Genomic DNA, 22,460 nt, shown 5'->3' with positions numbered 1-22,460 from the left:
AACTGGACACGGCACTTTCTGTCCACGTGAGTCACGGTTGGCTGAAGGAACACTATAAGCAGCCTTAGGCAGGCAATGTCAAGGGGCTGGCGGAAGTCCTCCGGGTACACGTCGAGCCAGGTCATAAGGATCGAGTAGACAGCCCTGGAGGAAGATGGATGAGGAGAATAATCAGAGGCCTGATCTTCCTTTCTGTCCTGCCACAGTAGACATTTGGGTGGTAGGTTCCTGTCCTTGCCCATCAACCCAGATGGGCAAGAAGAAGCCCATTGTCTGTCCAGGCAGTGGAGGACAATGTACACATGGAGGAGCTGCAGGGAACTTCCATGAGTGGAAGCCCAAGCTAAATGGTTGGAGTATGAGTTGATTATTTAGAGACTCTCCATGCTGTTCTGTGTGTCTCTGGGAACATCTTTCCTCCAGCATTTAAATTCACTTGGGTACATCCTCAATCCTGGGAATCACAGGTGCTGGTGGCCCTCACATATTGGTTCCTGTGGCCTCATCTCCATGAGCAGCCTGTGGGATGTCACCCATGACCATTTTCACCTCAGGCACAGCAGGCCTTCTGAGAACTCATTGGGACTCTGGGGACCAGATAATTTCTGTGAGAAACAATTCCCTCACCCTTTCTCTGTTGGCTTGAGGAGCAACAGGAGTAGGTTCTGTGTTGAAAAAGATGACTTCTCACAGGGGCCTGCAGCCCTAGCAGCCTTTGTCATCCTTCAGTCCCTAGGATGCTACTGGTAGTTATCTAGACTTCCTTCTCATTCAGGGAAAGCCCTAGACCTCAGCCCTCTACTTGAAATCAAAAGAGTTTTGGGACCTACGGAGTGCCCAGCCCTACCCAAAATTTCCCCAAATGTCCTCTCTCTTCAGTCTGGTGCCCACCAACTTTCAGTAACATCTGCTCAACTTTTGAGTTGCTCCTGAGTTGTGTGATTTCTGTTGGAGTCATACCTGGAAAAACCCAAGAATGTGTTCTAACCTGCTAGACCACACCATGTTACCTACTGCTGTGACAAGGGAATGATACCCAGGACATCAGGGATTTCCTGCTCTTTAATGCAATTATGCAAAGTGCCAGGAATCCTGCTACCACACTGTAGGAGACTGCAGTATTTGTTTAAAGAAAGAAACCCACCCAGAGCCTTCCCTGAACTCTCACTGTGTTTGGGGTCCTCAGTAACCGCAGGACTTCCTGGTCTGCTACAGCCATATCAGGGAGGAACCCATGGAGCAGTGAAGCTTATTTGCAAATTGCCACAAGTCTTTGCCCAGGTCAAGGAAAATGAGGACCAAGGCAGAGACCTTTTCCTAGTTCCAATGGGACATGCAGATGAGGGCAGAGCATGGTGCTGCCTATTCTCTGGGCTCAGGCATAGTCAAGCACCTCTATGGCTCACCCATACTCCATCTGTAACACCTCATAAGGGGGTTCCCATGAGCACCCTAGTCTGCAGTTTTAAACTTAGAGCAGGGAAGGGCACTGCCAAATCCAGCCAGGAGGTAGGGATCGTTATAAGTACGGAGCTGGTACTCACCATGAAAACAAGATCTGCAGTGCCTGCTGAATCATATGTACTCTTCCTTGGGTGCCTTGCAATCCAGTGGGCATGAAGAGCAAGTCTCCAAATGACAGCGAAGGCAGCTGTTGCTCCCCCAACATCTCCTGTGTGGCTGCCTCTGGGATGTCCTCAGTGCAGTTCTCATCCAGGGTGGATGGTGACTCATTTTCACTCTGCATAGGGATCAAGGAGGGACAGATCAAAATGGAAACCGTAGGCAACTGGAATAAGACTTTGCCAGAAAATGAAGTGAGGTTCCTTCTGTTGGGGTTCAGATTGCTTCATATGGTCTTCTCACATGATCTGAGCTCTCTAAGTCAACTTTGGTGACCTCTGGGAAATCCAGAGCCACCTGAAGCAAGGATTTCCCCATTCTTTCCACATGTGGACATGGGCTTCATTGTGGGCTCACCTGGGGCATGCTTGTGTACAAACAAAACAAGAGAGCATGCTTGTCTCTATAGGGTTTCCAGAGAAAGGAGCTGACTGTTCTTGCTGTGGACTAAGGGTAAATGTAAACCTAGTCATACAATTTCTGGGGTCCTTAATGCAGGAAGTGAAGTCATCTTTTTAGGTTTCCTAATGTGAGCCTCCTCTTTAGACTTGACCTCCCTCCCTGATATTCACTGCGATGCTATCCCCACTACTCTCCAAGTCCATGTGGAAAAGTAGATCCAGACACAGCCATACCCCTCGTCCCACTGCCCCTAGGCCACGCTAGCTCTGACAGTGCCACAACTTTAATGAGACACAGCAGACTTCATACCTGACAAACCTTCCTATCAGGTGTGTGACAATGACCAGGTCATTGTGCCTCTCCTATCTTCCCACTCTCCCCATTTGCACACTGGGTATCATTGCAGGATCAGAACCCTAGGAAGAGCTTACTTCTGCACCTACACACCTATAATTCCTGGAATGTAAACTCTTCGTTGTACTCTTTTAAGGGAGTAAATTCAGCCATCTCAGGCCTCACCCAAAGCCCTGAGTTTCTGGCTCAAGAGAAATATGACTTCCGGGCTACTGCAATCCCACCTGTGCTTGAAGTGATACAGTGACTGGAGGTGCCCACATCTCCTGTAAAGAGCATTGAGCTTTCTAGTTATGAAAATGCTCATGGTTATTGTGTGCCTAGGATTTCAACTTCAAGAATGACTCTGGGTTGGGAATCACTGTTTTGGGAAGAAAAGGTCTGGGGGATTCCTGGCATCACACTGCCCCGCACAACAACTCACAGCTTCTGTTTGTGTGACCTGCTCAGGCACCAAATCTTGAAGGACATTCAAGAGTGGATTCTTCTCAATTTGCCCATTGTCTGTGTCCACAGGTGAAGGCTCTGTGGGCTCCTGTGATTGGCCAGGCACCATTTCATGCTCCAGTTCTGGAGGCTCAGTGGGAGCTGCTTCGACCTCCACAGGTTCTGAGTGAGCTGATTCGAGTTCTGGACTTGATGAAGGAACTGGCTCAGCTTCTGTAGTTGGATCTAGAGGAACACATTTATCTGTGGATACATCTACAGGATGAGACAAGAACCTCTATTTCTTCTTTGCCCTTGATCTTTCCAAAGAAGAAGTTACAACGGCCTTCCTGAGAAGACTGGTGTAGCCAAGTCCACATTATTAGGTCTTGGCCTAGTTCTTGCAGGAATCCTCCTACTACTAGAATTACTAACCTCTGATGGTAAACTCTACCACTCTGAATTCAAGCTAACTGGGCCCTGAAAGCATGGCAATTTTCTAAGGCACAGTTAGGCGGTGACATGTCCTCTGGGCTTTGTAGGTGGTGCTTACCATTTGAGCCATCTGTAGTGCTCATGTTAAGTTGTCCTGGATCATCAGTTGTAACATAGGAAGGTGGGGATGAAGAGGTGGTCTCAGACCAGCATGGGAGGCAGCAGGTCATCAGCCATTTTCTCCAGAATGATGGAGTTGAGGATGTCCTCCCTGATGTGCTCACCTGGGACGTGGGCTGATTTATTTCCACCCTGGTTTGTGGCCAAGGTAGGTTAGTTAAAACATGGAAATAGAAGCACTCTAGTAAAAGACTTTGCCTTACAGTAAGTCAAAACAGTGGCAATGAATTTTCCTATAAACTCTTGTACAAAAAGCTACCCATGTGTGTGTATACACACCCCCCACACACCCACCCACACACAGACACACACACCCCTGAGGATGTGGTCTATGGAAGGAAAAGGGATTGGGTGGGACCCTTATCTACCCTCTCAGCCCATCCCCCACCTTTGTTGTCCTCTGGGAACATGTCCACTGGGGGTGTTGTTGAGTCCTGAAGCAATTTCTCCAGAACTGTGCTGTTCTCCTCTATGAGGTCTCCTGGGGCCTGAGCCCCAACACCATTGGACACAGCAAGAGAACATCTTTCTCTCTACAGAGTTAGTAGAGATATGAGTTGACAGTGGTTCCTCAGGAATTTAGTTGCCTGGCCACCAGGGTTCTAAATTCTTTTTTGTTCTTATCCAGGAAGTGAGGTCATCTCTGAAGGTCACAACTGACACTCTGCCTCAGATACAGGCCTTCCCTAGATCTACCATCATGCTGATGGCTTCCTGGCCCAAACCATGTGGGGAACTAGATGCAGACACACCTATACCCTCCACACCACTCTCTCTGGCTGGGATGAAACATGGCCATTACTTTTAGGAGCTTGACATGGGTTCACTCCTTGCTCCTTTTTCCAAAGAGGCATTTGACCCTGGACAGGTCACTCTGCCTCTCATAGCTTTCCCAGTTGTGAAACTTGCCCTGTTGTGATCGTTGTATTATCTGCCACATAGACAGGCCTCATGTATCATGCCTGTATCTCTACCTATCTTTCTCTGGAAGCTTTATGGACCACTGACACCTTTCCCTAGAAATGAGACTATTCCCCAACCAAACCCTTTCTCTCTAACAGATCAAACATGAAACACGAGTAGGCCAGATCTTAGGACCAAAGTGGTATCCAGTGAAAAATCACAAGTTAATCCAAAGATACGTACACATAGATACACAAAAGCTTCTATGACCATAAACATTTACACACCCACGGGGAAACATATTTAAGAACTGACACAGATGTGTGTGGGTATGTGTTTGAACACAGGCACATAGCCACACATATTTGCACACACGTGTGTTCAGGAACAAGATACTGGTTTGACTGTGGTGAAAAGGCTGGGAAGTGAGGAGAGGGTGAATAAGCAGTGGGCACCCACCGGCAGTTGGTAAATTCAGTTTTAGCTTGTGTCCTGAGTTTAATTGAAGCCTGTAGTAAAGGAATAGGTGGAAATCCTCTGAAAAGGTGAATTGGGGGACACAGTAAGGCCAAATTATTAGGCTGATGGGGCTCACCCAGACACAGGGAGTGGAGAGTGAGTGATTTCTGCACTGTCCTCACAGTGTCATACATGGAAGATATATAGGAGCCAAGAGGCTGGAGAGCAAAAAGCTCAATTCATCTAACAGTTAACTGTGCTTGAGCGTCTCCACTGGGTGTGGGGAAGTGTTTGGAAAGGGGTTGAGTGCTCTGCTTTGGGTTTGAAGATGTGAGAAGAATGTGGAAGTGAGCGAACTTGCATTTGGTGGGAAATAGCACCTGTGCCTAGACTAGTTTCTTCAAGGTGTCTCATGGACCAGACGTAATCCTAACTTCTGGGGAGGGACGTAGCACAAAGAGCTCTCACTGTCTGCTTAGTCCCAGATTCTCAGGTAGGGCACTTCCCACTATGATACCTTTTGTTTTCATCTTGGCTTTCGGAGAAAGTTTTAAGAGCACTTAAACCCTGACACCAGGTTCATTGAGGTCATCCAGTATGCACTGGATTACATGGTACATTAGTAATGGTTGTTCCATGCCTTGTGATTGCACCTTTAACCTCTATCCCAAGTTATCTCAGGGTCCCTGGTAGTTCCTCACCCAGTTTCATTATATAAAAATGAGCACTTCTTCTGTACTGAAGGAAACAGCATTCTTGAGAAGGTTGGCTGGTTCTGCCTTCTTTTGTAGTAAGTAAGCTGGGAATGTGTAAGATTTATTATTTCAACATGAGATGTTAGTGTCTATTTTATTTATAACAAAGGAAATAAGAAAACAAGACCACTACAACCATTTAATATCCTATTAATTTTCAAGTTATCAAAAGATTACATTGTGGGAGGGGGTGGGGGCAGGGGGGAGAAATGAACCAAGCCTTGTATGCACATATGAATAACAAAAGAAAAAGAAAAAAAAAAGATTATATTGGCTGCTGTCCTTCTGATGTCAACTGGGGACCACAAGATCTTAGGTGGTCCTGGCTTCTAGGACAGTGGAACAACCAGTGCCCAGTGGAATTCATCAATGAGCTAAAAAAGTCCAAGTATGCAGGAAACACAGAGGTCTCACAGACATCTCAGGCTCACTGAGTCCTGCCATGCCTGCACTTGCCACCCTCCAGAGAGTGCAGGATCCTTGTTCCATGCACTCTGAAGCACAAAGCCCAACTTCTGGGAGAGGGGGAGGGAGATTGTGAGGCCAGAGTACATAGTGGGGGTGTAGCAGCAAAATGGATCCTGAGCCATCCATTCTGCAACCCCCAGAGACCAACTGCTTCCGTTGCTTTCATTTCCAAGTCTCTGCTGTGGAACTACCAAATGTACATCTTTTGATAAATCAGTGTGATAGTTGTTTCAGGAAAGAGGAGGACTAACTGTATCTATTACTACCAAGGGGAAAGAAGGTCAGTGGGATATGGATCTCTTTCTGCTTGCATGCATCAGCAGTGTTGAAAGGTTGGTGAGCTCCATTTATGCCCAGGAAGGCCTGAAGGCAGCCCCCTGGATCCCAGTCATACCCTAGTGAATAGACAAGATTTCTTAGCTGACACAGAGCATCTAAAACTCCGTGGTGGTAATTTATCTGCTATTTTGTAGCCTTTTATTGTCATTAGCTTCAATTTTAGGGGTGTTGTACAGACTTTGAATCCATAGATGGGCTTTTCCTGGGGTTGCGGATGCTCAGTTACTCTGGAAGTCACTGCTGAAAATGTCACCCATAGAGGACCAGTCTGGGGAGCCTCTCATTTTCTGACTCCAGCATCCTGCAAACAGCTCCCCCTTGGGGCAAGTAACTGCTTCTGCTAAAGGGTGCAGGCAGTGTGTTTTCATGGCCAGCCTGAATTACTGAGGATGTTGGCCACAACCTGGGAGGTCACCTGAGCTTTCTTTAGCACTGCCCTTTCAGCACCTGAGACTTCACTAAGGAGGGCTGCCCTTCAGGTACACAGCCGCCAGCTCAACTGGGGGACATTGAAGCTCTCCTTCTGTGAGTGACAGGAGCCCAGCAGATTTTGAAGTTCAATGGATACCACAGGACTGAGTGTAGCACTTGTGCCTCATCCTTTCCATGGCAGCCATGTCCACTCTTCCTGTCTTTGGACCATGGTCTTCCATCAAGGAAGAAGAGGAGCTTTGTGTCCTGCCTTTCTTGGCACTCCTATTGGAGAGGTTCTTCCTCTCCCTCTTGGAAATCCCCTCTGCCTTTTAGTCACTCACTCTCTCTCCATGCCACTCTCCTCACCATTAATGCTGCCCAGTTTGGCTGTGCTTGCAGTGCCTTTAACAGTTACTTGTACCTTCTTGCTGTCTTCTCCATCCTCCCTGCTTCCACTCTGTCTTTTCCCACCATTACACTGGGTCTGTCTTTGCTCTTCCTCTGCACTGAGGCTCTTAATCTCCCCCGCTGCTATCCTCACTGCCTCCTGTCTCTTTCTCTTCTTCCGACTGTCCCATGAGACTCTCATTAGGCATCCCACCTTGCTTTTCTGAATGTTCCTCACCCCACGCTGATCTTTTCCCTGTTCTTCCTCACTCTGGGCTTGCAATCCTTCTTCTCTCTGTTTCCTTTCCTCTGGCTATGATCTCCTCAATATCCTTTTCACTTTCCTAGTGGCTTTTAGCTCCTCTTTCCTGTCCTCTGTGCAGGTTCTTCCTCATTTTTGACACTCTCTTCCCTGGCCAATTTCTCACTGGTGAGGTCTTGAATTCTTTTCTCTCACTGCTCTCTTCTTTGTATACTGAGCACACAATCAATGCTGGGGTTGTCACACTACCTGACTTCAAACTATTCTACAAAGCCATAGCAATAAAAACAGCATGGTAGTGGTACAAAAACCAGGAAGACCAGTGGAATAGAATACAAGACGCAGATATGAATCCACACAACTATGACCACCTGATTTTTCACATAGCGCCAAAAATCTATGATGGAGAAAAGACAGCATTTTCAACATGGAAAAGTGGATATCACATGCAGAAAACTGAAAGTAGATCCATGTCTTTCACTGCGTACAAGTATGAACTCAAAGTGGATTAAGAACATTAATAGAAGAACTGAAACTTGGAAGCTAGTACAGGTAAGAGTAGAGAATGCACTGGAACTTATAAGCAAGGCAATAAGTTTCTAAATAGAGCTCTAGTGGCTTAGCACCTAGGAGAAATGATTGACAAATGGTACTACATAAAAATTAAAAGCTTCTGTACATCAAAATATATGGCACTAAATTGGAGAGGCTGACAACAGAATGGGAGAAGCAATTAATAATGAAATATAGCACATCTGTTTCAGAACAAAATACAACAAAACACACTAAAAACTGTTAAACAAAGCAGGATGGGGGAAAGAGGTGAAGAAGTGCAGTGCAGGGGGTCACACTGACTAAAGACAATGCATGCACAGGTATAATAACAAGTAACAATTTCACTGAACAACAAAGAGACTTAAATAAGGAAGGCCAAGAGTGAAAAACAGGTCACACTGAGGGGAGGGTGCTAACCAAGAGGGAGTGTAAGAGAAGGAAGTTAAGAAGGTGAGTATGGTTGATGTACTTTGTATACAAGAATTACTTTTGTGTATATATTCATTTTATTCTTTTTTTTTATGGTCTGGGGGTTGAACTCAGGGCCTCCTGCTTGCTAGGCAGGCATCTTTTTTGCTGGAGCCTCTCCTTCAGCCCAAATTAGAATATTTAAACCTGTTGAAATCCTCACTCAAAGAGGACTAAGGTAGAAAGGAGAGAAATAGAGGGGATGAACAAATTCCAGCTGTAATACATATGAACAGAGAACTGTCACAAGGAAACTACTCTGTAGCTATCTTCTACAAACAAAAACATCTTTTTACAAAAATGAGGGCAGGAAAGCAAAAACAGTCCATTTGAGGCTGACACCAGTAGGAGAGTGGAGGATAAGGAAAGGATGGAGGAGAGTGAATATGGTGGGAATATTATGTGCTCATGTATGTAATAGGAAAAATGAGACCTGTTGAAACTCTTCCAGGAATGGGGTAGGGGGATAATGGAGAATGATGGAGGGGTAAATCCAACTGTGATATAGTGTAAACACTTTAGTAAATGTCACAATGTATCCCCAGCACAACAGTAATGTGTTTATAAATAGAAGTTTAACTTCAAAAGAAACAATTCTAACTGAGACCATAGCTGAGCCACAAGGGAGCTCGCATGGTCTTCGTGTCTTTTTTTTTTTTTTCTTTTATTATTCATATGTGCATACAAGGCTTGGTTCATTTCTCCCCCCTGCCCCCACCCCCTCCCTTACCACCCACTCCACCCCCTCCCGCTCCCCCCACTCAATACCCAGCAGAAACTATTTTCCCCTTATCTCTAATTTTGTTGTAGAGACAGTATAAGCATTAATAGGAAGGAACAAGAGGTTTTGCTGGTTGAGATAAGGATAGCTATACAGGGCATTGACTCACATTGATTTCCTGTGCGTGGGTGTTACCTTCTAGGTTAATTCTTTTTGATCTAACCTTTTCTCTAGTACCTGTTCCCCTTTTCCTATTGGCCTCAGTTGCTTTTAAGGTATCTGCTTTAGTTTCTCTGCATTAAGGGCAACAAATGCTAGCTAGTTTTTTAGGTGTCTTACCTATCCTCACCCCTCCCTTGTGTGCTCTTGCGTTTATCATGTGCTCATAGTCCAATCCCCTTGTTGTGTTTGCCCTTGATCTAATGTCCACATATGAGGGAGAACATACGATTTTTGGTCTTTTGGGCCAGTGTCTTGTTTCTGTGTCTGCTGACAGTCTTCAGAAGGAAGTCACAGTCCGAGTGATTGCAAATCTTGTGCTCTGTGCTCCTTGGCCTCTCAGGTTGTCCTTGCAGATTGATCACATGTTCAGTGCTATATTGAGATTCAGTTAATTTTCCAATGATTGAATAGACACCTGGTTATTTTTTACATATATTTGAACTCTTTCTCTAGCTTGTTCTCTTTTTTTTGGTGGCCTAATTTTCATTCATATGTAAGTTGTTTTTCTTATCAGGTCATTTTTTATTATCTATGAAATATGTCACATATTTCAATACTGTTCACATCAGTTTGATCAATGTGTGGTGCTCTTCTGTATTTTTGTAGTTAAATTTAGTCTGTTTTTGATGTTCATTTACTTGCTGTTTCCTTTTGAATACTGTGTAAGCTTTTATTTCATATATATGTAAATATAAATTCTATATGCACATATACATCTGTACATACATGTACATGTGTGTGTGTGCACTGCAGTTCTAGGGTTTTGGACTTAGGACTCTGCACTCGACAGGCAAGTGCTCTACCACTTAGGCCATGGCCCCAGCCCTTGGTACTTTACTTACTTTTCACATAGGGTTTCGTGCTTTTGCCTTGGACTGGCGTGGGACCATCATCTTCCTACTTTTGCTTCCTTAGTAGCTGGGATACAGACAAATGCCACCACACTCCTGGCTAATTTACTTTTTAAAAAAGAATCCAAATCCAGGTGGCTAACACCATGTTGAATCACACTTTCTGCACTCTTACTGAAAAGGTTGTCCTGTCTTGTATTTTGCAGCATGGGGTGGTATTATCTGATTGCAGTTTCATTTGCAGTTTCCTGATCGTGGATAATATTGAACATTTTTTCATGTAGTTACTGGTCAGCTTGAGATTTTTTTTGGTATGTAAATGTCTGTTCATCTCTCAATAATTTTCTACTTTGATTTTATTGAATTCTAGAATTTTTAAAATATTCTAGGTACAAGCCTTTTATCAGCATGTCTTATAATTATTTCTTCCAGGTTTTGACTTATCTTCTAAGGGCAGAGTCTTTTCATGTTAATAAAATATAATATATCATTTTTACAGTTTCGATTTTGATTTATCTAATAAAATATTTGCATAATGGAAAATCATTAAGAATATTGCCTTACAGAGTAGTACAAATTGTATGGTGCATACATTGTTACAAAGTATTTGATAAAAATAGGTTTGCAAAGTACTTAATATTAAGTAAACTTTCAGCATTTGAGCATGATTTCCTACTTTATTGAAAATCAGTAATTTTCCTGATTAGAAATAATTCCTACTGATTGAGATTAGATGGAAAGAGCTGTCCAGTGCTGATTTCCCAGGTCATGAGAGTATTTTTTTACTAGTAAAACGAGTTTTCTGTACATGACATTATTATAAAGTTACAGAAAATGTAGAAATTGTGTCACTTGCTAGTTGGGATTGGAGTCTGCGCTTCCCCGACGCTGGGTTAGTCTGTGGATCTTCTGGGTTGGAATGACTGGAGGCTCAGCCACAACATGGATTCCCTGCAGCTTCTGGTCCCACAGAATGGGAGGCGGTGGGATGAGGCCCCTGAGGATTCCTACCTGACCTGTCCTCCCTCTGACCTCTCTGCAAGAGTACATTTCCAGGAACCCAAATTTGAAAGGAGAACGAAAATCCTTTTAGAAGCATATGCTTCTGTTTACTCACCTATTCCCCTAAAATTGGAATTTATATATTGCTCCTAGTGTTTTTCTCTTCTCACCTTTCCTCCAATGGACATAAATTTTAAAACATCTAATATCTACTATCTTTCAGTAGTAATACTGCTCAATGCTAAAATACAATTGGGGCAATGCATGGAAGAAAATATTTCTTACAACAGTAATAAAACTTATTATATTTAAAACACAAACCATGCACATAAATGAAGAAGAGAGTAAATATCTTAATAGAAAAACAGAAAGCTCCAGAGTGATGGCGCACGCCTGTAAACTCAGCATTTGGGAGGCTGAGGCAGGAGGATTCAAGTTTGAGGCCAGTTGGGCTACATAGTGAGACTCTGTAAAAAGAGGGAAGGACATTGTGGGGAAGAGAGAGAGAGAGAGAATGAGAGAGTGAGAAAAAGAAAAAGAGTAAAAGAGGGAGAGTGTCAGAGAAGGTGAAAGAGAGAAAGAGATTTAAAAAAAGTGAGAAAAACAGAAGGAAAGAGAAGGAGAGAGAATCAGTGGGAGAGACAGAAGGAGAAGAAAGAAAAGAAAAAGGAAAAACATATATAGACAACGGAGCCCTGCCCTTCTGAAGCCTCCATTCTCCTAAAATAGCTCCCCGGCCTCTCTCCCTGGAGTCCGGCAGGCAGTGCAAACTGGAATCTGGATTTCCATCCTGCCTGAGCAGCGCCATCCTCCTGCTCCTACAGCACATGGACGTCCTGCCCGAATCCCTGTTGTAAGTCCCCATTGTGAGGAGGTGTGGTGAGGCACACAGCCATGCAACTACCATCTGGGCAGTGTTGACAGTCGCCAGGAACTGACCGGCACCGCCTTGCACACGGCACGATGGGTAATATGTGCTCATGAAAAAATTCAATGGCTGATAAACACGTAGAAGTTTACGCTTTACTGATAATGACAGCCAGGGAACAATGTTCTGATTTTTAATTTGCAATTTTAAGTCATCATTTCCGTTTTTGGTGAAGGTCAAGGTTCTCCATGGTGGGTGGTGGAAATGCAAATTGGGGCAAGTTTAGTGGAAGACTGTTTCTTAGAAGGACGAAGACTCTTAAAAACCCTGCAGAAAGTTTTTCTTGCAAGAGTTCCGCTGGCGGTGTTTATTCTATTTATTTGAAATTGTCTACATTCAAACTACAACTGTCCCCAAGAACGTCAACAGCCTGCCTGGCCTTTTTAGTAGAGATGCAGGCTCTGGCTGAGGACTTCATGAAACGAGGGAGCAGGCAAGGTAAGGAAATCCCTCCTAGTTGGGACGCTGCCTTACTGAGCACAGCTTAGGGGAGCTCCTGGAGGCCATGAAAGCCCAGCGTCATTTCAAATTTTGGAGCCTTGGGCCCTCTGCTGTCCCTGTGGTCTCAGGAGAGCTGCGCCCTCTGCTGGATGAATGTGGCCCTGCGGCCAGTGGGCAGAGGAGAGTCTGGCTGCCTCCCATCCCAGCCTAGACTCCATGACTACTGTCTCTCCACCTCCCTCATCTTCCCTTTTCACGTCTCTTTCTAGTTTTCAGATCTGTCCAACCTGCTCCAGACAAACACACGCTTCAATTCCTTTCCTCTTTCTTTGCATGAGGCTTGCATTGTTTCATGTGACTAAAACTTGCTTATTTATTTAGTAATTTATTTATCATTCTCTTTTTTGTTGTTGTTGATTTAAGACAGGACCTATATGTAGCCCAGGGTGGCCTCAAGTTACAATCCTTCTGCCTCAGCCTCTCCAATGCTGGATTCTCAGGCATGAGCCACCTTGTTTGGCTTTTTACTAACACTTTAATTCTGGTCTTGCATGATTAGTTTGCTTAGATTTTAAGTGTTTTGGATTATTGGGGTAGATTATTTTCTCAACAAAGGTATTTTCTGTGTGTTGTGAAAAGTACTTACATCATAAGAGCTTAGACTCTGATTGACAGATCTATGGTAGAGACAGTTAGAAGGGATAGAGATCTTTGACAGTTCAGCTCACAAATGAAGTCCGCAGGTCAGAGCGGCAGCCAGGTGTCTGTGTTCACGTTCCCTTCTGCCTACTGCAAGCTTTGTTGAACAGGGGCCACAGGCATCGTGTCTCTCCTTCTACGTCCATGGCTTTGCTATAAAATATAGGATATTCAGTTAACAAAAAATTCACACAACCCATTAAAAACATACCTATATATCTGTCTCCATCTCTCTCTCCCTCTCTATGTACATATATATGTGTGTGTGTGTTCCAAACACCATTTTCTGTGTGAAATTGAAATTTAAATGCATGCCCTTTGTTTACATTTAATAAATCTGGAAATCTTAGATGCTAAACTCAAATTTTAACTTTTATATATATTTATCTTTGTCTTTGAGGAGTATATTACAGTACATAGCATGAAAAGTTTGGAGAAACTGAAGATGAGCACCTTAGAAGAGGCAGCACTGTGATTTCTAGGAGAGAAATGATCGCTATGGTCAAGGTGGGGTAGGAGGACAAGCTGAGACCTCCCTGAAGGCTGATGGACTCAAAATGTAGGAACAAAAGACAGAGTGGCTTCAAACTCAAATGATGGAGTTCTTCTGTCAGCCTGAGCATGGGCTTGGTGGTGCACACCTGTAATCCCAGCACTTGGAGGCTGAGCAGGAGGATCATGCATTCAAGGCCAGCCTAGGAATATAGTGAGACCCTATCTTAAGAAAAGCAACAATGTCCTCCAGATGAGGTTTCCCATGTCACTGAAGGAAGAATTGATGGTGGGTTTTTGGGGGTAGTGTGGTTTGAACTCTGGAGCTTATGCCTGGCAAGCCCTAGCCACGCCTCCTTTTTTTTGTTGCTTTAGTTATTTTTCACTTGCAGACTTGCATTTTTGCCTTGGTTGGGGCTTGTTTGACTGCAATCCTCCTATTCCAATTCAAGTGTCTGGATTACGGGTTGGCCCACCACATGCTGCTGTGAGTTAAGTTTTTAAAGATGACGTCTCCACCTTATTTTCAACTTGCTGTCACTTGAGCGATTTTCCATGGTCCATGTAATTGAAAAGAATCAGAAACCATCATAGTTTCACCTTTTTCTTCCTCCTCACCTTTTCCTTCCTTTGTTCTTCTTTATTTCCTCTTCACTCTCACTTTCCTGTTCTGAACATTCACAATGCTTGGAGGAATTATGAACAGATAAAATGATACAGTACTTTTAGCAAAATTATTGAAACTTTAATGACAGTAAATTTTCTTGCAGGAACGTGATTTGGAAGTCAGCAGTGATGGTTTAGTTCTGGTTTATTCTTTTGTGGGTTTCTTCCTCATTTGGTCTTGGCCTCTTCATGCTTCATTTCCCTAGAAAACTTTATTCACTCAGCGCACACTTTTGTGCGGATGGCTGAGCTGATCTCTTCAATCTGCTTTATTGTAGGTTCTTCTTATGGTTCCAGTTTTTGACAGTATGTACTTCTGGCTTTGGCGGTACTGGGATTTGAACTCAGTTTTTACCCTTGCTGGGCAGGCACTCTGCAGCTTGAGGCAGCCTGACAGTAAGTCTCTGAGTAGAAGTTTGAAACTGGCTCTCCAGAGAGCTATCGTTAAGTTTACAACACTTTTTAAAAATTTTGTTTATACTTTCAACCACTTCTTTCTAATGATTTAAATTTTAGTAACAATTAAGCAGGAGATGGGTTTGACAGAGCCATGTTCACTGTAGACATTGAGGACAAGATGAGGTTTTTCCTTCAAATAAAGCTCAGGAGGACTGAGGATGTAGCTCAGTTTACAGCGCTGGCCCTGCAGGCAGGCCCTGGGCTAAACCAGCAGCACAAAAAACAAATAAGCAACCAAAAAAATGCAGAACAGAAACAAGGCCTGCAGCCTTCTCCTGATTGTCCCTGTGCAAGTGTGGCGCTCAGGGTGTTCCCGCCCCCGTCTCTCCTGAGTTCTTCTTTCCTGAACGGTTAGGTGGGAGGTGAGGACCTGGCAGGGGCAGGGTCCTCAGGGATTCATTTCTTTATTAGCTTCACTCACCTCCATTTGCTTTGCCAAGCTGCCCTTGTCCACACACAGAGGTCTCTGGAGAGTCTGTTCTGGGTCCCAACAAAAAGCCACTATTATGTGTAATAAGCTGTGTTGGCTTTGCAGGGTAGGCAGAACAGCAGGCTGACCCAGAGCAGCTGCAGGTCCTCTTCTTCTTGTGGCATCCTGCAAGCTGGTGCCTTTGATCCACCTTTGACCGGGCCACCAATTCATCTCTCGCTGTCCTTGAAACCTGCAAGTGGCCAGCTGAGACTCTAGGAGGGCCAGGGTGAGATGTGTGAAGTATAGGGACTGTGATCTCCTGAACGTTGCTGGGCTGGCACCCAGGGAAAGGGGACATGTTTTCCACAGAAGTTTGAACTACACCCTGTGGGTTTGGGGATATCTTTGTCACCTTCAATCCTAAATACATATCCATACTTTATACTTTGCATTATCTCTGTGAGGTAAGTGTGTGAGGAATCCCATTTTGTGCACCCTACACTGACTTCCCACATTAAGGGGCCACACATGACCGTGCTCCCTATTGTGTCAAGTCACTCTATTCTGTGTGATGTTTTTCCCTCAGAATCCTGCTACTTCAAGAACATAACAAGTGCTGAAGCCAGAGGAAAGGAACTTGAAAAGCATCACAAGTAAGACTGGGCTTAAAGCATGGGTTGGTGTGCATTGGGTTGGGTTGGATTGAGTTGGGTTGGGTTGGTGTGCATAGGATTGGATTGGAGTGGGTTGGGTCGGGTCGTGTTGGGTTGGATTGAGTTGGGTTGGACTGGGTTAATTGGTTGATGTTGCATTCTTTGAGCCATTCATTTTTCTGAGAACTTTCCATGAGCTAACACATGTGATTCTCATGCCAGAGGCTGAGGGATTAAGGACTTGGAGTTCTCATGGTTCTGATGGTCAAAGACCTTCAGCTTTGGTGCTGGGGCCTTTGCCCTTAAACTTCAGGACAAGTGATCTCAGAAGACAGGGCAATGTGTGGCCACTGCTCTTAAACAAAATCCCCTGCTCATCTAACTCTGACTTGTTTCTCAGTCTTAAATGGTTGTCTTCTCTCTTGGAAGATTTTCATAAATCTAGTAAGAACTTCTTATGACCTGACTTTTAATCTAGAGATTGCTAGAAAAGCAAAAAGCGGTTGTCTTCACCAATTTCCTACATGCTCCTTTCTTATCTTTTCTTTCCTCTCCTCTCTCCCCTTTCTTTCTTTCTCTCTCCCATTCTCTCTTGTTCTTCATTTCACTCACTGTTAACTCTCTTTTCTTTTTTCTCTCCACCCTTTCCCTCCCATCTCCTCTTAGTCTCTCTTTTTCTTCCTTTCTTTCCTTCTCTCATTCTCTCTCTCACTCTTTCCCTCTCTCTTTCTTTCTCTGTTTCTTTCTTTCTTCCTCTCTCTCTTTCCTTCTGCATGCTACTGTGCCTCAAACCCAGACCCCTACATAGACATCAAGTCCACTGATTTCCTTTTCCTCTCCCCTCCCCCCAGATGTCTATTACTGGGGTACTTGGGTACATTTGTACCTGTGGAGAGGATGTTTCCAGCTTCAGTCACCAGAATGAGGACAACAGGAATGGGAATCCATGTAGTTCCCTCCGTTGTGAGACTGGCTGCAGGACTTGTCGTAAGCCCAGGATGGTTCATTGTTGGAGCATCAATGGCTCCTGCAAGCCCCAGGTTCCCAGTGACTTCTCAACTCTTCCACATCAACTCAGCCACTTTCAGGATGAAATTCTGTTTCCAGAGTTTGGATGGATTTGTATCTTGTGTGTGCTGTGGCATGTGCCTGTGCTCAGAAGCTTTGCAGTGCAGTTTTCATGTGATTTGGAGCTGTATAGTTTGGTGGGTGGGAAGCTGCGTGTTGTTGTGTGTGTGGTTTGTGCACTCTACCTAAAGCTTCTTCTCTATAGTCCTTAAATGCAACCCAAATTGAAGTTCATTCAATGTGTTGTGAGCACACAAGACTTTCTAGATGCTGTGATCAAGAGTCCTGTCCCTGATGAAATTAAAAAAAAAAACATCTGATAAGGAAATTCTTTTGTATTCCTGATTCATGGGACATTTTCACCCTGCTTGGAATTTTGGAATTTGCATAGAGTTAAACTTAGTTCTTCATCTCTTGTGACTTCCTAAGTCTCTCTCTCCTTTTTTTTTTTTTGTGTGTGCACTGGTGTTTGAACTCAGGGCTTCATGCTTACTAGGCAGGCATTCTATTACTTGAGCCACTTTGCCAGCCCCTTCTAATGTCTTTTGATATGGAAATACATACACACTAGTGTCCTTTTCAATGTTGAAGCAGTGTTGAATTCCCAGATTAACCCTCTTTATATCTAATTATTTGATTGATATATTTCTGGGATCAGTTTCTAATATTATTTTGTGCACCCCTTCATGTGTGCTGTGAACCATGTTTATCTCTTCCTTGTCCTGTAATTCTATGTCTGTTTGGAGCATCTGTTAATTTTGTCCCAATGAATTCTGATAATCCTGAGTAAAAGGGTTGAAAAATGCTCTTGTCATTTCTATGTTCTGGAATATTTTATGCACAACTGGTATTTCTTCATTAGGTGATTGTATAATTTGCCAATAAATGTATGTGTGCCTTACATTTTCTTTGGAAAAAATCCTTGACTATAAGTTTATTTAACAGATAGAGGTTGTTCATACAATCCAGTTGTTCTCCAGTGGGCTTTAGTAGGTTGTGTGTTTGAAGAAATGCTCATTTTATCTGTTGTTGAATTTATGGATGAAAATGATGTGCAACCCCTTATGATCTTTTTAACAGCTATTTCTTCTGCAGTGATGTTCTTTCAGTGATATCTGATGTTGATAATTTGCATATCTTCCTTGGTGAGTCTAGAGATTTATGAGTTCACTTTGTTTTCGTTTTTGGCAGTACTGGGTTTGACCTCAGGTCCTCACACTTGCTGACAAAGTGCTCTACCACTTGACCCACTCCACCAGCCCTGTTTGGTGCTGCATAGTTTACATGCGTCTCATCACTCTTCAAATTGCTAATTGTGATCTCCACTCACTGAAGCTCCACACTACCCACCTCCAACTTAATAATTATTTTCGTGTAGAGTAAATTTGCAGCTTCCTACCTCCATTGCTGTCTTCTATAGGAAGGACTTCACATCCCAGCAGGGTTTCTGGACCCCAGAGTACCTCACTTGAATGCTGCCCTACTAAGGTCGAGGACACGAAGTATGGAAAAGGACAAGCGTTGCCCTGGGCCTGCTGAGTTGGCTGGGGTGAAGACACCCAGCAAGTCTTCCAAGGGCTCTTATTTCCTGTCATGTACTTGGCCTAGAGTCTTCCCTCAACACTTTGCTGGACTCATGCTTTTGTGGACATTGTCACCTGTAATTCCCACCCTGTCTCCAGGCCTCAGTGTTCCTCTTCTGCAAGATTGCAATGTCTCCTATCCTGTCCTCATACCAGAATGGTTTAAGAAGCTGCACGAGGGTTTATAATATAACTTCCAGGGATGGTGGGTATCACTGATGATTGCCTGGTCTAGTGACTGGACAGGGGAGCTCAGCTCCTTGGAAAGAAAGCAGAGCGCAGACAACAGGTATAGTATAGTTGATCTTGGGGCCTCAACATCCAGTGCAGTTCAGTGTTTGATGAGATTACGCAGTGCCATGCAAGCCCTGGACCACACCATGCCAACCAAGGAGCAATGACATGGGGTGGAGGAGGATTAAAGAAAACAAGGGACTTTCATTTTCCTCATGTATTTTTGTATTGCTTGCATTTGGTACAGTGAATATGTTGCCTTTACAATGAAAAACAGTGCTTTAAGTTAAAAAGTTTATATTCTTGAATACTAGAGAAAAATATGAGACAACAAAGAATTTTTAGTATGTCAATAAAGAGTGAAAAGTACATAAGAGTATTTTAGAAGAAATAAGAAAAATACAATAAAGTAGCATTGCAATACATGTTTTGACAAATAATTTCCTGTCAACAGTAAAATGTACAGACATTAATATTGCCTACAAAAATAAAGTAAAATTAATATAAAATTCCTTACTCTAATGTTAATAAAATTAAGTGAAAAAAAACAAGGGTATGTTGATTTTGTGAGAAATGAACTAAACAAGAGGGTTGGAAAGATTCAAAAGGTGAGTATTTAACAGGTAAACACTAACAGTAGTAGAAATATTTCTATAAAAAGTAACACTCCACACAAATTCATAAAATTAACAAATTTATTTGGAATATAGAATAGTCATAACAAATCATGAAATGGAGACACACAGAGAAACAGTGAGGGAAAGAGGGGGGACTGAGTCTGCATAAATGGAGAACAAAGAGGAAAAAATAAGGAAAATTTGACAGCAACCAGGTGGTTGGCAGATTGAAACTAACTTAAGCATATCTTTGAAAATTAACATTGGCATGAAACATGAGGAGGTAAACTAAATAAACAATATTATGAATAAATTTGGACACATACATTCCAGGGACAAAGCTTTGAACTTTTCAGTGAACTTCGAAGGTCCCAGGAAATAAATTGAAGGACTACCTGCAGGCCAGGGTTAATCTATGATAGAAGGACCTGGCTTCCAGCCTACAAGATCCTGGTGAAACCTCCAAAGGCACAAGTGACTCCTTTCTTCTTCCTCCAAGTGAGGTTTGAGCTGGCACTGTTCTTGATAATTGTTTGCTTTTTGAATATCTGCTCCTTCAGCAGGAACTGATAGGTGGACTTCATGCTAATGGTACAGAATATTTTGGAAGTATAAAGAGCTTCAGTTCTGGTGTGAGAAAGGAAAAGGAGTGGTCAGGGTCACCCACATGGACTGTAACACCCCTACCTCTTGCAGCCATCTCTATGACAGGTCCATGCCATAGTTCTGAGATCCCTCTAATCCAGCAATGGAACTACTGAGAACTCACCCCTGTGCCTAAGGCTGGGGAAAGCCAGTGCTGAGGCCCTGATCACACCTAAGGACTATTGCTCAGAGAAGTGCTTGGATTACTGCATGTCCCAGCTCAGCTGTAGCTAGAAAAGGGTCTTCCCAGGCTCCCACTCTGCTTTCGTTGCTGGGGGGGAGCACCAAAACCAACAAAACCATGCTTGTCTGTGAAGGCCATTCCTGACCCCATGACATCATGCCTTCCCAGATGGTGCTCCAACTGCTATACATCATAGCTCCTCATTGCTCCTGAATCAGTGACAGGCTTGAGATACTCACATGTTGACACCAGGACCCTAACACTGCTCATGTACTCTATGTTTCTGCCTCAAGCTTCTCACCCTCAGCTTCTGCCTTATTGGTCTACAGGACCCAGGAGAAACTGGACACGGCACTTTCTGTCCACGTGAGTCACGGTTGGCTGAAGGAACACTATAAGCAGCCTTAGGCAGGCAATGTCAAGGGGCTGGCGGAAGTCCTCTAGGTACACGTCGAGCCAGGTCATAAGGATCGAGTAGACAGCCCTGGAGGCAGATGGATGAGAAGCAGAATCAGAAGCCTGGGTGCTAGGTTCTGTCCTTGCCCCTGTCAACCCAGAGATCATCACAGGCCAGAAAAAGCCCGTTGTCTGTCCAGGCAGTGGAGGACAATGTAAACATGGAGGAGCTGCAGGGAACTTCCATGAGCGGAAGCCCAAGCTAAATGGTTGGAGTATGAGTTGATTATTTAGAGACTCTCCATGCTGTCCTGTGTGTCTCTGGGAACATCTTTCCTCCAGCATTTAAATTCACTTGGGTACATCCTCATTCCTGGGAGTCACAGGGTGTGGTGGCCCTCACATATTGGTTCCTACTGCCTCATCTCCATGAGCAGCTTGTGGGGTGTCACCCATGACCATATTTACCTCATAGGCATAGCAGGCCTTCTGAGAAGTCACTGGGACTCTGGGGACCAGGTATTTCTGTGAGAAACAATTCCCTCACCCCTTCTCTGTTGGATTGAGGAGCAACGGGGAGTAGGCTCTGTGTTGGGGATGATGACTTCTCATAGGGGCCTGCAGCCCTAGCAGCCCCTGTCATCTTTCAGTCCCCATGATGCTCCTGGTAGTTATCTAGACTTCCTTCTCATTCAGGGAAAGCCCTAGACCTCAGCCCTCTAATTGAAATCAAAAGAGTTTTGGGACCTACAGAGTGCCCAGTCCTACCCAAAACCTCCATGAACGTCCTCTCTCTTCAGACTGGTGCCCACCCAGTTTAAGTAACATCTGCTTACCTTTTGAGTTGCTCCTGAGTTGTGTGGTTTCTGTTGGAGTCATACCTGGAAAAACCCAAGAATGTGTTCTAACCTGCTAGACCACACCATGTTACCTACGGCTGTGACAAGGGAATGATACCCAGGACATCAGGGATTTCCTGCTCTTTAATGCAATTATGCAAAGTGCCAGGAATCCTGCTACCACACTGTAGGAGACTGCAATATTTGTTTAAAGAAAGAAACCCACCCAGAGCCTTCCCTGAACTCTCACTGTGTTTGGGGTCCTCAGTAACCGCAGGACTTCCTGGTCTGCTACAGCCATATCAGGGAGGAACCCATGGAGCAGTGAAGCTTATTTGCAAATTGCCACAAGTCTTTGCCCAGGTCAAGGAAAGTGGGTAACAAGGCAGAGTTCTTTTCCAAGTTCCAGTATGGACATGCAGATGAGGCAGAGCATGGTGCTGCCTATTCCCTGGGCTCAGGCAGGGACAAGCACCTCTCTGGCTCACCCACACTCCATCTGCAACACCTCATAAGGGAGTTCCCATGAGCACCCCAGTCTGCAGTTTTAAACTTAGAGCAGGGAAGGGCACTGCCAAATCCAGCCAGGAGGTAGGGATCATTACAAGTACTGAGGTGGTGCTCACCATGAAAACAAGATCTGCAGTGCCTGCTGAATCATATGTACTCTTCCTTGGGTGCCTTGCAATCCAGTGGGCATGAAGAGCAAGTCTCCAAATGGCAGGGAAGACAACTGTTGCTCCCCCAACATCTCCTGTGTGGCTGCCTCCGGGATGTCCTCAGTGCAGTTCTCATCCAGGGTGGATCCTGACTCATTTTCACTCTGCATGGGGGTCAAGGAGGAACAGATCCAAATGGAAACACTAGTAAACTGGAAGAAGTCTTTGCCAGAAAATGAAGTGAGGTTCCTTCTGTTGG

At 44.2% G+C, this 22,460-nt stretch overlaps 2 long non-coding RNA genes across 4 annotated transcripts in view; one reads left to right on the top strand and one right to left on the bottom strand.

The window, feature by feature from the left end:
• The window catches only part of LOC141420754 (uncharacterized), a 123,967-nt gene extending 104,599 nt beyond the window's left edge, over positions 1-19,368 (top strand). The window contains exons 5-6 of the long non-coding RNA XR_012445322.1: positions 15,910-15,976; positions 18,236-19,368. This is a non-coding gene — a long non-coding RNA (uncharacterized lncRNA). The remainder of the gene's footprint in view (positions 1-15,909; positions 15,977-18,235) is intronic.
• A 174-nt stretch (positions 19,369-19,542) lies between these two features.
• LOC141420753 (uncharacterized) lies at positions 19,543-22,460 on the bottom strand. Of its 3 annotated transcripts, none has more exons than XR_012445321.1 (4): positions 21,769-22,460; positions 21,540-21,584; positions 20,547-20,791; positions 19,543-20,105 (listed from the first exon to the last, which is right to left on the bottom strand). It is a non-coding gene; the product is annotated as an uncharacterized lncRNA (long non-coding RNA). The 3 variants fall into 3 exon arrangements; XR_012445319.1 differs by having other exon boundaries at positions 21,793-22,117; XR_012445320.1 differs by having other exon boundaries at positions 20,609-20,791; positions 21,793-22,107.

The sequence above is a fragment of the Castor canadensis genome, chromosome 2 (genome assembly GCF_047511655.1).
Source record: "Castor canadensis chromosome 2, mCasCan1.hap1v2, whole genome shotgun sequence".
In the NCBI taxonomy this organism is placed as follows: domain Eukaryota; kingdom Metazoa; phylum Chordata; class Mammalia; order Rodentia; family Castoridae; genus Castor; species Castor canadensis.
Note: the sequence above shows the minus strand (reverse complement) of the source record. Positions and strands in the feature narration are given on the sequence as shown.